The 14,216-nt window shown below is 45.4% G+C and overlaps 1 protein-coding gene across 2 annotated transcripts in view; it reads right to left on the reverse strand.

Annotated features, from left to right (window-relative positions):
- The window catches only part of ADCY7 (adenylate cyclase 7), a 112,696-nt gene that overhangs the window by 85,206 nt on the left and 13,274 nt on the right, over window positions 1-14,216 (reverse strand). Inside the window, exon 1 of one of the 2 annotated variants that reach the window (XM_069965940.1) lies at window positions 1,182-1,341. The exons of the other annotated variant lie outside the window; for it this stretch is intronic. The gene's annotated coding sequence lies outside the window, so the exon portion shown is untranslated. Of the gene's footprint in view, window positions 1-1,181; window positions 1,342-14,216 lie in introns of those variants that run through there. 2 annotated transcript variants of the gene reach the window in all.

Here is a 14,216-nt window from a genome sequence, read left to right on the forward strand (position 1 = left end):
AATGGAAAATGAGGAATCTCTTTTGTCATTTATTGTAGTGATAGCAATAGGCTGTTAGCGCAAAAAGGATATACCAGGCAACAAGTGGAGTGGCCGACCAGGTATCGAATGGCTGCAATAGGTCTGTTACAGACTGAATAATAACAATCTTTAGATCTTTCAACAAACTGATATTCATTTACCATAAATTATTAGACAAATTAGCACTGCTGTAAGTATTCCTATACGTTAAAGGAGAAGTTCAGCCAAAAGTATTTTTTAATATGTTATTACTTATGGAAAGTTAGACAAATTTCTAATATACATTAATTATGGGAAATGCACAAATACTGCTTTTTTCCATAATTTAGTAGATCATGGAGTGTTAGAATTCTGTCCAAAACCGTGACGTCACGAATCAGTTGTAATTCCTATGCAGTGTCCAGCAGGGGGCACACATGTCTCAAAACACATGAATAGCCAGATATCCCTCCAGGGAAGGAAGCCTGTTGCCAAGGGGTGCCTCCCAGTGGGGAGATCACCTAAACCATGCTGATACATTGCCCCTTAAGCCCTAATGGGTTGCAAATATTGGGACACATACGGAAATACCAGGGTGGCATCTTTTCTGTCAAAGTCTAACTCAGTTGCAAGTATTGCGACATCATAAAGGATTACCAAAGACAAGCATCCATCCACAGACAGCTGTTTCGGGGCATTGACCCTTGTCAGTGTAGAGAAGGATTTTGGCTAACAGGGGCAATAAAGAGTAGACCAACAAAACACAGCAATCACTGAGCTCAGGGAGATCAGTGACAAAAAAAAAAAAACAGTGGAGTACTCACTCGAGTCTCCATTGACACATTGCCCCTTATAAAATTTGAATATGCAAAGAAGGGGTCCATGGAGCCTTGGTTGGGAGTCTGAAAACACGGGAATAGCCAGATATAGTATCAGAACAAGCAAGATACAGATCTAGATGCAACAAATACGGGGCAGACATGTTATTTTTAACTTCCTATCACAGAGTCTCCCTGTCCCCAGGCTGAAATAGACATTTACAGAGAGCAATAGATTCCATCTAAATCCACTATAAAGAGAGGTATAATATCATTTAAGGATAGGGTCCATTAGAGCATTAAATGACGTGTAATGTATATTAAATATACTAAGTGTAAAAATGAGCAAATTACACTACTCACCTAACAGATGACTTTAGCCGCAATGTAATGTGCACACAGGACCAGCATTGCAGAGAATATAAACATGCCTTTTACTGCAAATTAAAGCCTGTAGTCCCATATACATCTCCTCAAAAAAATTACCAAGCTGGCTCTAAGGTCCCAACACAGCCCGCCGAATAAATGCTATCAGTTTCATCTCCTAAGATTTGCAGAACTTCCTCTGCACACCCAGTTTTACACAATGTCAAAAACAAGCTGTGTGCACAGCTCGAAACAGCCATCCTCTTTCACAACCACATTGTCTAAAAATGGTGAGCTCTGTGGTAATCTCATAAATATGCTGACCTTACCAGTACAAATGTTACCCGAACAAAGCACCTTCCTATAATGTTGCAATTTTATAGAAAGCATGTCATTTCACCTGTTCTTCAATAAGATGAGCAATATTCAGTGCTATAAGCACTCACGGCTGGGCTGGTGGAGAGCAAAGGAAATTGCCATTTTTATTGGAGTGAATATCAGGTTACAGAGTCAATTTTGTGTCTTCGGCCTGTGAAGAATATAGTCAAATAACAATAACTGTAAAGTATTCTGTGCTATGGTATACTAAACATGATGATATTAATACCATCAGTTATACTATATCAATCAATATATCCATTGTTTAGTGAGGTTGTTGCATTGTTGAATGCAACTTGTAAGCCTGAATAAGTTAAAAAAAAAATGTATTCCACAGTATAGAACCTGCATCTAATTCTGTGTGAATGTACTGTATGTGTAGGGGTTTAATGGCATATGGTGTAATATGTGTGAGTGTATATACACCAATCAGCCATAACATTAAAACGACTTAAAAGAATTGACTAGCTTAGCAATATCAGCTGTTAATGGTTTAATATTAGCCACTTATTGTCCGTTTACACAGAGTAATTCTGGTTTGAATAACAATCGCATTTGAGAAATAATCAGCTTGTGTAAACACAGCGAACGATCAAGCGAGGAGCGAGAAATCGTTCATCGTGGTCTTTCAACATGTTCTCAAATTGTTGTTGGTTGTTCGCAAAACATTCGCAGATCGCTTCATCCAAACGGTCTTTCACAGATTCATCCTAATGTGTGAGGTGGGCTTAAGTGATCTTAAAACAATCGCAAAAACGATTTTTTCAAACGATATATCATTCCGTCTAAATGCTGATCGTTATAAAAAACACATTGTTAATTGTACTTAATTATCTCTACTGTGTAATTAGAAATGCATGGGTTTTTATGGACTACTCTGGAAGAGAGGTCTTATGGGGGCATTCACATGTTCCAAGCACAGAAGATTTATCTTTGTCTAAATGCTGATCGTTATCAAAATAAAATCGTTGGTTCAAAATCGATAAATGATTGATTGGGCGAATTATCGATCCATGTAAACAGGCCATAAGTGAATAGTCGCCTCTTGAAGTTGATGTGTTGGAAAAATTGTCAAGTGTATTGTATATGAGCAACTTTAATGGTGTGTTTACACAGGCAGATTTATCTGACAGATTTTGGAAGCCAAAGCCAGGAATGGATTTGAAAAGAGCAGAAATCTCAGCCTTTCCTTTATGACCCGTTCCCTGTTTATGGTCTGTTCCTGGCTTTAGCTTCAAAAATCTGTCAGATAAATCTGCCTGTGTAAACGCAGCATAACAAGGGAAAAATTGTGATGGCTACATGACTGGAGTCCCTGTGTGGTGTCCCTGGTATGCAGTGGGTAGTACCTGCCAAAAGTGGTCCAGACAGTGGACCACTGGACAATATGGTCTCTGAAGTGATGAATGGATATCACTTAGTTCTAACTACTAGAATGCACTATGCATACTGTAAACTTGGGGGAAGGCATAATAGTATGGGATCGTCTGACCAGATTTGGGCTGGGCCCCTTATTTCCAGGGCAGGGAAATGTTCTAGCATACAGAGACATTTTAGTCAATTGTATTACCCCACCTTTTTGGTAACACTTTGTGGAATGCCCTCTCCTTTTCTCCTGCGACCCTTTGCAAAGAGGTCCATAAAAAAAAGGTTTGACTTGTTCTTGTTACATCCCCCCCCCCCCAAGTGTCCATGTAGGTCTGTACATTTTCTTCTCCAGTGTCTGCTAGCAGTGTTTAATCTTTCCTGGTTCTAAGCATAGTTGCTACTTGGTTCTAAATAAGCCTGTCAGGCCTGATTTCTCTCATATTGTCTTAACTCCAGGTTACTTGCTCAGATTCTTTATTAGGTGCATTAAAGTGTACCTGTCACAAAGTATGGTGACATGACTGGCATGATAGCCATTCAGTCGATAATGCACCCCATCCCCAATCTGATCCAGTTTGGCTTGTGCACAGTACCAACCCAGCATGGTCGTATTCACGGATACCCAAACTTCCAGCAGCTAAATGGCTTTCGTACTGATCGTGTAAACATACTTCGTGACAGGTACACTTTATAAACTGGCTCTGGTCATCTGGTAACTGTTGTCCTTCTTCTGTGTTCATACTCTGAGGAGTGTCCACATACTACATTACTGCTGTGCTACTTCTGCCAGTTTAAGACTCTATAAGGGGCTGCAACCTGGGGTTTCTCTGCAGCTTAGTTCATCTCACTGTAAAGTGGTTTGAGGGTGACAACCAGGAAATCCTGCTTCTGGCCTCAACGCTGAGTTCACATACGCATAATAACGGTACATTTCTTAACCAATATTATGGCTACAAGTCCCAGCCAATCCACTAGTCCAAATACATACCATGAAAGTATCAAAGACCCCTATGATCAGTTGGACCAAGACAAGAAAGAACAGAAAGTCTTCCATTAGTGCCTCACCTTCCAAGTGCACTTTTTTTTTTTACACAAATGTCATGTTCAACCTCAAATCCAAAATGTGACCCTTTGGGGTTCTAGTGCAAACGGTGACTTTTGCCATATAAGAGGCAGCTATCTAGTTTACATCTGCTGGGTTTCTAAATGTCATTTTATTGTTTTAAAGCAAACAAGCCCAGACACTCTGCGCTTCCTATCATCTGCTTGTAAATCTCATACATAAACATGGCTTCTGTACTGACACTTTCTTCTGCATTTAAAAATTTTTTATTTCTTGTTTACATTTGTATTTTGTGCTACCAGCGAGACATCAAATAACCTTATAACTACCACAAAGCTGGAAAAAAAATACTACAGCAGCATGTTCACACATATTATTTCTGTCAGTATCTTGGTCAGTAGATTTTCAACCACAATCAAGAGTGGAAGTGACAGGGCAAAATCATAATGGAAAGATTTGTGCAGTTTCTGGGGTTGTTTTCTTTTCAGTTTTTCTTTTTTTTTTTTGGAGGGGGGGTGTTTAAAATACAGAATTTTACAGACCATTGCGGTTTTAAAAACGTATTGTTTCCAATATTCTGGCTCTTGAACAGAACTATAGCAAAAATATCTATTGCATGCCCTAGGGTTGCACGACACTGGGAGACCTTTAAATTTCCGTGTAATGCACTGTCCCGTTCCCCCCACCACTAGCCTGCACTAAGTATAACATGGTTGACAAGTTTTTGTGATTGCACCCAGATACTGTAACATGTTTTCTTTTCTAATCTCTTTTAATTTTAGCTTATTATTATGGGAGCTGCCACCTGAGCTGCTTTAACAGCATTTATAGATATGGTTTAAACAAGCCCCACGGACATAGGAAGCAGTGGCGTAGCTACCATAGAGGCAGGGTAGGCGGTTGCTATGGGGCCCGTGCAGGAGGGGGGCCCGGGTGAGAAGGTAAGAGTGTGTGTCCTTCTGCTTAACCCCTTATGTACTGCAGTCTGTAAGTGACCCAATGGTTACTTACATGCTGCAACACAAAAAAGGGTTAACAAGCAGAAGACAGAGACCTCTGCTTCACTGCTCTGATAACCTCTGACTTCTGTTCTCCAGCTGGCAATCAAGTAGAAATGTGCAGAGCTCCGTGCAGAGGTCAGGGGTTATCAGTGCACCAGCATTAAACTATATATATATATATATATATATATATATATATATATATATATATACATATATACATACACACGCAGTGCTTTGTGTTGTGTTTAGGGGAGGGGGGCCCCTTAAAACATTTTGCTATGGGGCCCCGTGAATCCTAGCTACGCCCCTGATAGGAAGAATGGATTCTTTTCTCTTCTATGGAAGAAATAATTAGGTATGCTCTGTGACCTGTGTAGAGATCACTGTGCAGTGACTGCAGGGATGATAGAAAAGCTACTAAAATATTTTCTCTACAAAACAGGAAGTGGAGTATGCGCCACCTCTATACACAGCAGACACTCGCTGCTAATGACTGACATCAGCAATCTCATTGAAGCCAGTCATTTAACTCCCTAAATGCATCAATCAACAGCGATCATGTCATTTAAGTGGTTGTCTTATAGGTGCCCACTCTATTAAGCATCCAATCGGCATCACCGCTATGAAATCACAGGGTGCTGATCAGTTAACATGGCCTTGTGAAGGCCTCCGTGGCTCTCATGTTAACTTTACATTACTCTACATTTACATTTACTCCACATTTAACAAATAGAATGTCAATTTTACAGATTAGTTCAGTGTAAAAGTGCTGCATTAGGCTGTACATTTCATGGTAAACTGAATGGTGTCAAACTACAATTGGTTTAAAGGGACAGTGTCACATTTTTGATTTTTTTTTAATAAAAGGTATTTAGAGAAAATAAGTGTGTTCTATTTTTTTTTTTTTTTTTTTACATGGTGCTTGAGTGTTTTTTAATCAATTTGATGCCTGCACAGGGGGCTGCCATGTTTATAGTGTCTGTGTGTGACGTCATTTCACGACACACACACAGACACTATACGGCACCTCCAGAACATTGGAGTGAACCGACGGAGTCCGTCTGGTTCACTCACACTGGAGGCTCCATCACTGTGTACTGCGCATGTGCATAGACATGCGCAGTACACAGCTGAAGTACATGGGGCAGGGTGGTGGGGCCATTTTCGTGAAGCCACTGGCCAGCAAGAGGCACGAGAGGGGAGGAGAGAGAGACCGCACAGTGAGTGTGCTGGAGAACACTGTGCAGCTCTCCCCCCCCCCTCCCCCGCATCCCCCCACCAACCGTTCAGCGCACCGCCGGCGACGCCGCAGGCCAGGCAGGGGTGGTCTGGGTAGGACAGTCCCCCCCCGTACAGTCACCGGGCAGCTGTGAGCTTCGAGCACGGACAGGCTGTAATACACCGTCCCGGAAGCTCACAGCTGCAGCCACTCTGTGCACGGACTTCTCTCCTGCTCGGTGAAATCATTGTTGCAGAGCAGGAGAGAAGTCCGTGCACCGAGGGGCTGCAGCTGTGAGCTTCCGGGACGGTGTATTACAGCCTGTCCGTGCTCGAAGCTCACAGCTGCCCGGTGACTGTACGGGGGGGGACTGTCCTACCCAGACCACCCCTGCCTGGCCTGCGGCGTCGCCGGCGGTGTGCTGAACGGTTAGTGGGGGGAAGCTCAACGCGGCCCTCTAACTGTACTGGGGAGCCTCTGCCCTGCCTTATCCTCGTGCCCCCCCCCCCCCCCCCGGTTGCTATCCGTGCCCCCACCACCACCAGTTGCTCCCCCTGTCACCCCAGCCTCCCCTCCCCTGTCACCCCAGCCTTCTCCAGCCTCTCCCTCCTGTCACCCCAGCCTCTCCCTCCTGTCACCCCAGCCTTCTCCAGCCTCTCCCTCCTGTCACCCCAGCCTCTCCCTCCTGTCACCCCAGCCTCCTCCAGCCTCTCCCTCCTGTCACCCCAGCCTCTCCCTCCTGTCACCCCAGCCTCCTCCAGCCTCTCCCTCCTGTCACCCCAGCCTCCTCCAGCCTCTCCCTCCTGTCACCCCAGCCTCTCCCTCCTGTCACCCCAGCCTCCTCCAGCCTCTCCCTCCTGTCACCCCAGCCTCCTCCAGCCTCTCCCTCCTGTCACCCCAGCCTCCTCCAGCCTCTCCCTCCTGTCACCCCAGCCTCAGCCTCCCCTGTCACCCCAGCCTCTCCCTCTTGTCACCCCAGCCTCTCCCTCCTGTCACCCCAGCCTCCTCCAGCCTCTCCCTCCTGTCACCCCAGCCTCTCCCTCCTGTCACCCCAGCCTCCTCCAGCCTCTCCCTCCTGTCACCCCAGCCTCTCCCTCCTGTCACCCCAGCCTCCTCCAGCCTCTCCCTCCTGTCACCCCAGCCTCCTCCAGCCTCTCCCTCCTGTCACCCCAGCCTCTCCCTCCTGTCACCCCAGCCTCCTCCAGCCTCTCCCTCCTGTCACCCCAGCCTCCTCCAGCCTCTCCCTCCTGTCACCCCAGCCTCCTCCAGCCTCTCCCTCCTGTCACCCCAGCCTCAGCCTCCCCTGTCACCCCAGACTCTCCCTCTTGTCACCCCAGCCTCTCCCTCCTGTCACCCCAGCCTCCTCCAGCCTCTCCCTCCTGTCACCCCAGCCTCAGCCTCCCCTGTCACCCCAGCCTCAGCCTCCCCTGTCACCCCAGCCTCTCCCTCTTGTCACCCCAGCCTCTCCCTCCTGTCACCACAGCCTCCCCCTCCCCTGTCACCCCAGCCTCTCCCTCCTGTCATCCCAGCCTCTCCCTCCTGTCACCCCAGCCTCCTCCAGCTTCTCCCTCCTGTCACCCCAGCCTCTTCCAGCCTCCCCCCGTCACCCCAGCCTCTTCCAGCCTCCCCCCGCCACCCCAGTCTCTTCCAGCCTCCCCCGTCACCCCAGCCTCTTCCAGCGAACAATAGCCTGTACATACACACACACATATACATATATATATATAGAAACCGAGAAGAGGCAGCACTCCAATATGTGGTGAAAAACGGAAGATAATTTATTCACCCATCAATGTGCAACGTTTCGATCTCCCAATGAGATCTTTTTCAAGCAAGATCTCATTGGGAGATCGAAACGTTGCACATTGATGGGTGAATAAATTATCTTCCGTTTTTCACCACATATTGGAGTGCTGCCTCTTCTCGGTTTCTTTCATTACTAAGGTGGTCCTGGAGTCCGTCCACTGAGGTTGAAGCACCCACCTGAGCCACAGTGCCACACAGTGCCGTCCAGCCCTATATTCTTACTTATATATATATATATATATATATAGACACACATATAGGCTACGTTCACACAACGTCAATAAACGGCCGCTAAGAAACTGCCATTATTGCTGCAATTTGACTGCAATGGCAATACATTGAAGTCAATGGGAGGACGGACGTCCAATGCACACACGGCCGTTTTTCAATGCGGTGTGTGCATTGGACGTCCGTCCTCCCATTGACTTCAATGCATTGCCATTGCAGTCAGTAAAATTGTGGCAAAAACGGCCGTTTTTTGGCAGCCGTTTATTGACGTTTTGTGAACCTAGCCATACACACATTAAGGCTATGTTCACACTACGTAAGTTTCCAGCCGTAGCGTGTTCCGTGAATAAGCGGCCGGAGACTTACGTAGTTTGCGTACAATGTAAAGTATTTGATCCCGGCTGCACAGTTCACACTACGTAAGAACTTACGCCAGGATCGTATACGGCGACGTAAAAAATGAACCAGACCATTGTTTCCGGACGGAAATGCTGTAACTTACGCGCGTAGCGTAACATGCGGTCCCGTACGGAGTGGTGATTTCTTCTTTTTTCCACTCTTCTTTGCCGTTTCAAAAGGTTCTGTGGGGTGTCCGGGGCTAGGCGAAGCTTTCCAAGTAAAAGACCGCTGTCAGATCACTACATATGCCGCTCGGGAAGCGTAAGTAGACTACGTACGGTCCGTATGTAGCCGGCCGCAACTAGCGTAAATCTCCGGCCGGAGTTTAACACGTATATATCCGGCCGTGAAAATATGCGGCCGGATATATACATAGTGTGAACATGGCCCTAGGCTACGTTCACACTATGTTCAACAGCATCCGTTGCATCCGTATCAGATGCAGGAACGTTCTTTATTCACAATTGATTTGGTGGCTGTGCCCGCAAATCAATTAGCCATTCACTCCAGTGCAATGTGCGGCCGTACTGCACATTGCGCTGTGTGAACAGCTGATGTTTCCAGACGCTGTTCAGTGAACAGTGTCCGGAAATAATGTCCAGGAACATTATTCTAACGCCCGTTCTAAAGATCGGGCGTTAGAATAACGCTATGTCAACACAACGGGCGACATTGCATTGACTTCAATGCAATGCCACCCCTGCAGTAAAGAACGGACACTGAGGCAATTGCAATCAGCATCTGTTCTTTACTACAAAATGACGTTATGTGAACATAGCCATACACACATATATATATATATACACACACACACATCTCTATCTATCTCCTATCTATCTATCTTTCTATCTATCTATGGCTGCGTGCACACTACGGAAATGCCGCGTATAACCCGCGGCGTATTCCGTCGCTCGTCCCCGCCCGTGCCATAGACATGTCAATTCTTTTGACGGAATGCAGAATCCGCCCGTGCACAAAACGGTGTCTATGTCACGGGCGGAAATGCGCGCCGCCGCGTGCGGAGATGAGCAACGGAATACGCCGCGGGTTATACGCGGCAATTCCGTAGTGTGCACGCACCCTATCTGTGTAATGTGTGACACAGCGGACACCAGAGAACAATACTCTGGTGCCTTTACTCTCCTGTATATGTATACCCTCTACCTGTGTAATGTGTGACATGAGTTGTCTGTATGAGTGTAACAACAATACTATGTGCATTCGGGGGATGGGTGGCTGTATGTGGTTCTGCAGCGAGTTGAGGTGTATTAGGAGGTTCTGCAGCAGCTGAGGTGTATTATCGGCTAGGGACATGCTTCTTGTATCTGTACTGCTGTGCAGACAACAACAAAATGGCTCTGCCCAACAGTACACATAATATCACCTTTCTCCTCTTTGTTCTTTTGTGAAAAGAGGGGGGAGGTGATGATGTCACAGCAGCTGAGCAGGGACTGCCTCTTTTTTTCAGCATCCCTATTTCAGGCTGCTTTTACCAGCAGTTTCCTGCTGGAGCTCCCCCTGGTGGCCATCACTGGGAAATATGGAAAATTCGATCGTTAATTTTTCATATTTCCTTACATGTAAAAAAAATAAAAAACACATATAAATTAACAAAAAAAAATAACAAAATCACTTTTAACACTTTCAAAAAATTTTTTTACTTGCCGACACATTCCCTTTAAGTACAGAGTTTGTGTTGTGGTTTTGTGGTCGGAGGCCTTTTTTATCCAGCAAGCTCTTGGTATGTTGTTTTTTATACCCATATGCTTTCTATAGGTCTAGAAAAATGCCAGGAAAACATATAAATTACACTTGAACCACTATACTACATTAAAAAAAAACCTTATGATTTTACATGGCTTGCTTAAAATGCCTCAATATAAGAAAGAAGCCTAAATGTGCCTTGCCATGTAAACCCCAAAACTTTAATTCATTTTAGAGCAGCAAGTTCTGATTTTCATTGCCAAAACCATCCTTTGTCTATGCAATAAACCCTGCTTATTCCGCACACACATCGGCCTGCACTGACAGCTTACATAATTGATTTTGATCTGCGGTTTGGTGAGACAATGACAAGTTTACTCTGTATTCAGAATGAGAACATTCTGACTCCAATACAAGTAAAGATGAGGGACTGACTTGTTTGTTCTGAACACACCTAAATATATCAATGTAGTTTGGAATAAGGACACAATATGACACTACACACTGTGTTAGTTTTTTTTTCCCTTTTATAAAGACCTCTTGCTCACAGAGGAAGCTTGACGCTGTGGGGCAGTGCATAGAGGATGTATGATTTAGGGTTCTATAGGGTTCCTCAGTGGTGTACATAGCCATATTGCCCTAGATGCAATAGGTAAAAAATCTGAAGTAAACAAAGATACAGAAGAGACACCATTCTTCTTTATAGGAACCCTGTTATGGCTCAGTACACTTATGCAGCTATTAAGGAAGTTATCCTGGGAACATTAAAGAAGTACTCCTATAAAATTTTGTTTGTTGGCCTATTAGCCATGTACATGATGTACTCTGCAGTGCATTTCCCTTTTCCACCACAGAGTTATTGCCTACTTTTTTTGTCCTTTCCCAGTACCGAGGGACAGAAACTCAGTCTTGCTGGACGTTCAATGTTTTGTATGGAGTGGAGGTCACTTTCTATTCATTCCAATAAGAGCATCAGAATGCCACTGACTGTGGAAATATTATAGTGAAACATTATGCATTTGCATTATTTGGTGAGACCGTGTGACCATTAGGAGCACTGGGGCACCCGTTAGAAATGTAAACAGCTCCAATCCCGAAGCTGGAGTCAATGGAGCCAGACAGCTTGTAGAGTCCAGATATGTAGCTCTTCCCTCTTCCCTGCTGAGACCTCATCACACATCATGAAGCCGGGAGGGGGGAGCTTAGAATTTATGCCATTAAATGTAAACTAAAACTTTAATAAAACTTTCTGAATCTGAGCAGTACGTGCAGGAATTATGCCATGTGTGAACCCGGCCTTACAGGAGTTATCCTTCCTCTGGGCTGTTATAGGGGTGGGGGTGCTTCTGCTTCCTCCTCCGGACACATGTGGTATTACAGGGCTTCCTTAGGGATGACTGGCTAAGTAATACACACAGGCTGATGTTTGCAGCTTCTTTTCTCTCTGGCTCATATATAGGGATCACAGCAGCGCTCTCTCTATGACATGTGTCAAGCTCCATTGTTGGATGGTTTGTACTTTATGTTTGTTACCATTGAGTAACATAAATCTAATAGCAAAACTGCTATAATTCTCTGTTATCAGCTCTTTCTGGTCCTGTTGGATCAGGGGGTGACTGACGACATTTCTTATAATGTCTTATAGAAAGATACTTCTTGTTGCCCATAGCAACCAGTCCCAGCTCAGCTTCCCAATAATAACTAGATTTGCATTTCCAGGAAAATACATAGTGCTTGAAAAGAGCGCCCCTTTAACAGTGACTTCCCTTTAAGAGAAACTTGGATCCCATTCCTTTAAGAGCGACATGGGTCCCGTCCCAATAAGAGCGACTTGGGTCCATTTAAGAGCTACATGGATCCCTTTAAGAGCTACATGGATCCCTTTAAGAGCGACTTGGATCCCTTTAAGAGACCCAGGTCGCTCTTTAAAGGGACCCAGGTCGCTCTTTAAAGGGACCCAGGTCGCTCTTTAAAGGGACCCAGGTCGCTCTTTAAAGGGACCCAGGTCGCTCTTTAAAGGGACCCAGGTCGCTCTTTAAAGGGACCCAGGTCGCTCTTTAAAGGGACCCAGGTCGCTCTTTAAAGGGACCCAGGTCGCTCTTTAAAGGGACCCAGGTCGCTCTTTAAAGGGACCCAGGTCGCTCTTTAAAGGGACCCAGGTCGCTCTTTAAAGGGACCCAGGTCGCTCTTTAAAGGGACCCAGGTCGCTATTTAAAGGGACCCAGGTCGCTCATTAAAGGGACCCAGGTCGCTCTTAAAGGGACCCAGGTCGCTCTTAAAGGGACCCAGGTCGCTCTTAAAGGGGCCCAGGTCGCTCTTAAAGGGGCCCAGGTCGCTCTTAAAGGGACCCATTTCGCTCTTAAAGGGACATATTTTGCTCTTAAAGGGACCAAGGTCGCTCTTAAAGGGACCGATTTTGCACTTAAAGGGACATATTTCGCTCTTAAAGGGACCCAGGTCGCTCTTAAAGGGACCCATTTTGCTCTTAAAGGGACCCAGGTCGCTCTTAAAGGGACATATTTCGCTCTTAAAGGGACCCATTTTGCTCTTAATGGGACATATTTCGCTCTTAAAGGGACCCAGGTTGCTCTTAAAGGGACCCATGTCACTCTTAAAGGGACCCAGGTCGCTCTTAAAGGGACATATTTTGCTCTTAAAGGGACCCAGGTTGCTCTTAAAGGGACCCATTTTGCTCTTAAAGGGACATATTTCGCTCTTAAAGGGACCCAGGTCGCTCTTAAAGGGACACAGGTCGCTCTTAAAGGGACCCAGGTTGCTCTTAAAGGGACCCATTTTGCTCTTAAAGGGACATAATTCGCTCTTAAAGGGACCAAGGTCGCTCTTAAAGGGACCGATTTTGCTCTTAAAGGGACATATTTCGCTCTAAAAGGGACATATTTCGCTCTTAAAGGGACCCAGGTTGCTCTTAAAGGGACATATTTCGCTCTTAAAGGGACCCAGGTCGCTCTTAAAGGGACCCTTTTTGCCCTTAAAGGGACATATTTCGCTCTTAAAGGGACCTAGGTTGCTCTTAAAGGGACATATTTCGCTCTTAAAGGGACCCATTTTGCTCTTAAAGGGACCTAGGTTGCTCTTAAAGGGACATATTTTGCTCTTAAAAGGACATATTTCGCTCTTAAAGGGGCCCATTTTGCTCTTAAAGGGACCTAGGTTGCTCTTAAAGGGACATATTTAGCTCTTAAAGGGACCCATTTTGCCCTTAAAGGGACATATTTCGCTTTTAAAGGGACCAAGGTCGCTCTTAAAGGGACCCATTTTGCTCTTAAAGGGACCCATTTTGCTCTTAAAGGGACCCAGGTTGCTCTTAAAGGGACCCATTTTGCCCTTAAAGGGACATATTTTGCTTTTAAAGGGACCCAGGTTGCTCTTAAAGGGACCGATTTTGCTCTTAAAGGGACATATTTCGCTCTTAAAGGGACCCATTTTGCTCTTAAAGGGACCTAGGTTGCTCTTAAAGGGACCCATTTTGCCCTTAAAGGGACATATTTCGCTCTTAAAGGGACCTAGGTCGCTCTTAAAGGGACCCAGGTTGCTCGTAAAGGGACCCATTTTGCCCTTAAAGGGACATATTTTGCTCTTAAAGGGAGCCATTTTGCTCTTAAAGGGACATATTTCGCTCTTAAAGGGAGCCATTTTGCTCTTAAAGGGACCAAGGTCGCTCTTAAAGGGACCGATTTTGCTTTTAAAGGGACATATTTCGCTCTTAAAGGGAGCCATTTTGCTCTTAAAGGGACCAAGGTCGCTCTTAACGGGACCGATTTTGCTCTTAAAGGGACATATTTCGCTCTTAAAGGGACCCATTTTGCTCTTAAAGGGACCCATTTTGCCCTTAAAGGGACATA

The sequence above is a fragment of the Dendropsophus ebraccatus genome, chromosome 4, assembly GCF_027789765.1.
Source record: "Dendropsophus ebraccatus isolate aDenEbr1 chromosome 4, aDenEbr1.pat, whole genome shotgun sequence".
In the NCBI taxonomy this organism is placed as follows: Eukaryota; Metazoa; Chordata; class Amphibia; order Anura; family Hylidae; genus Dendropsophus; species Dendropsophus ebraccatus.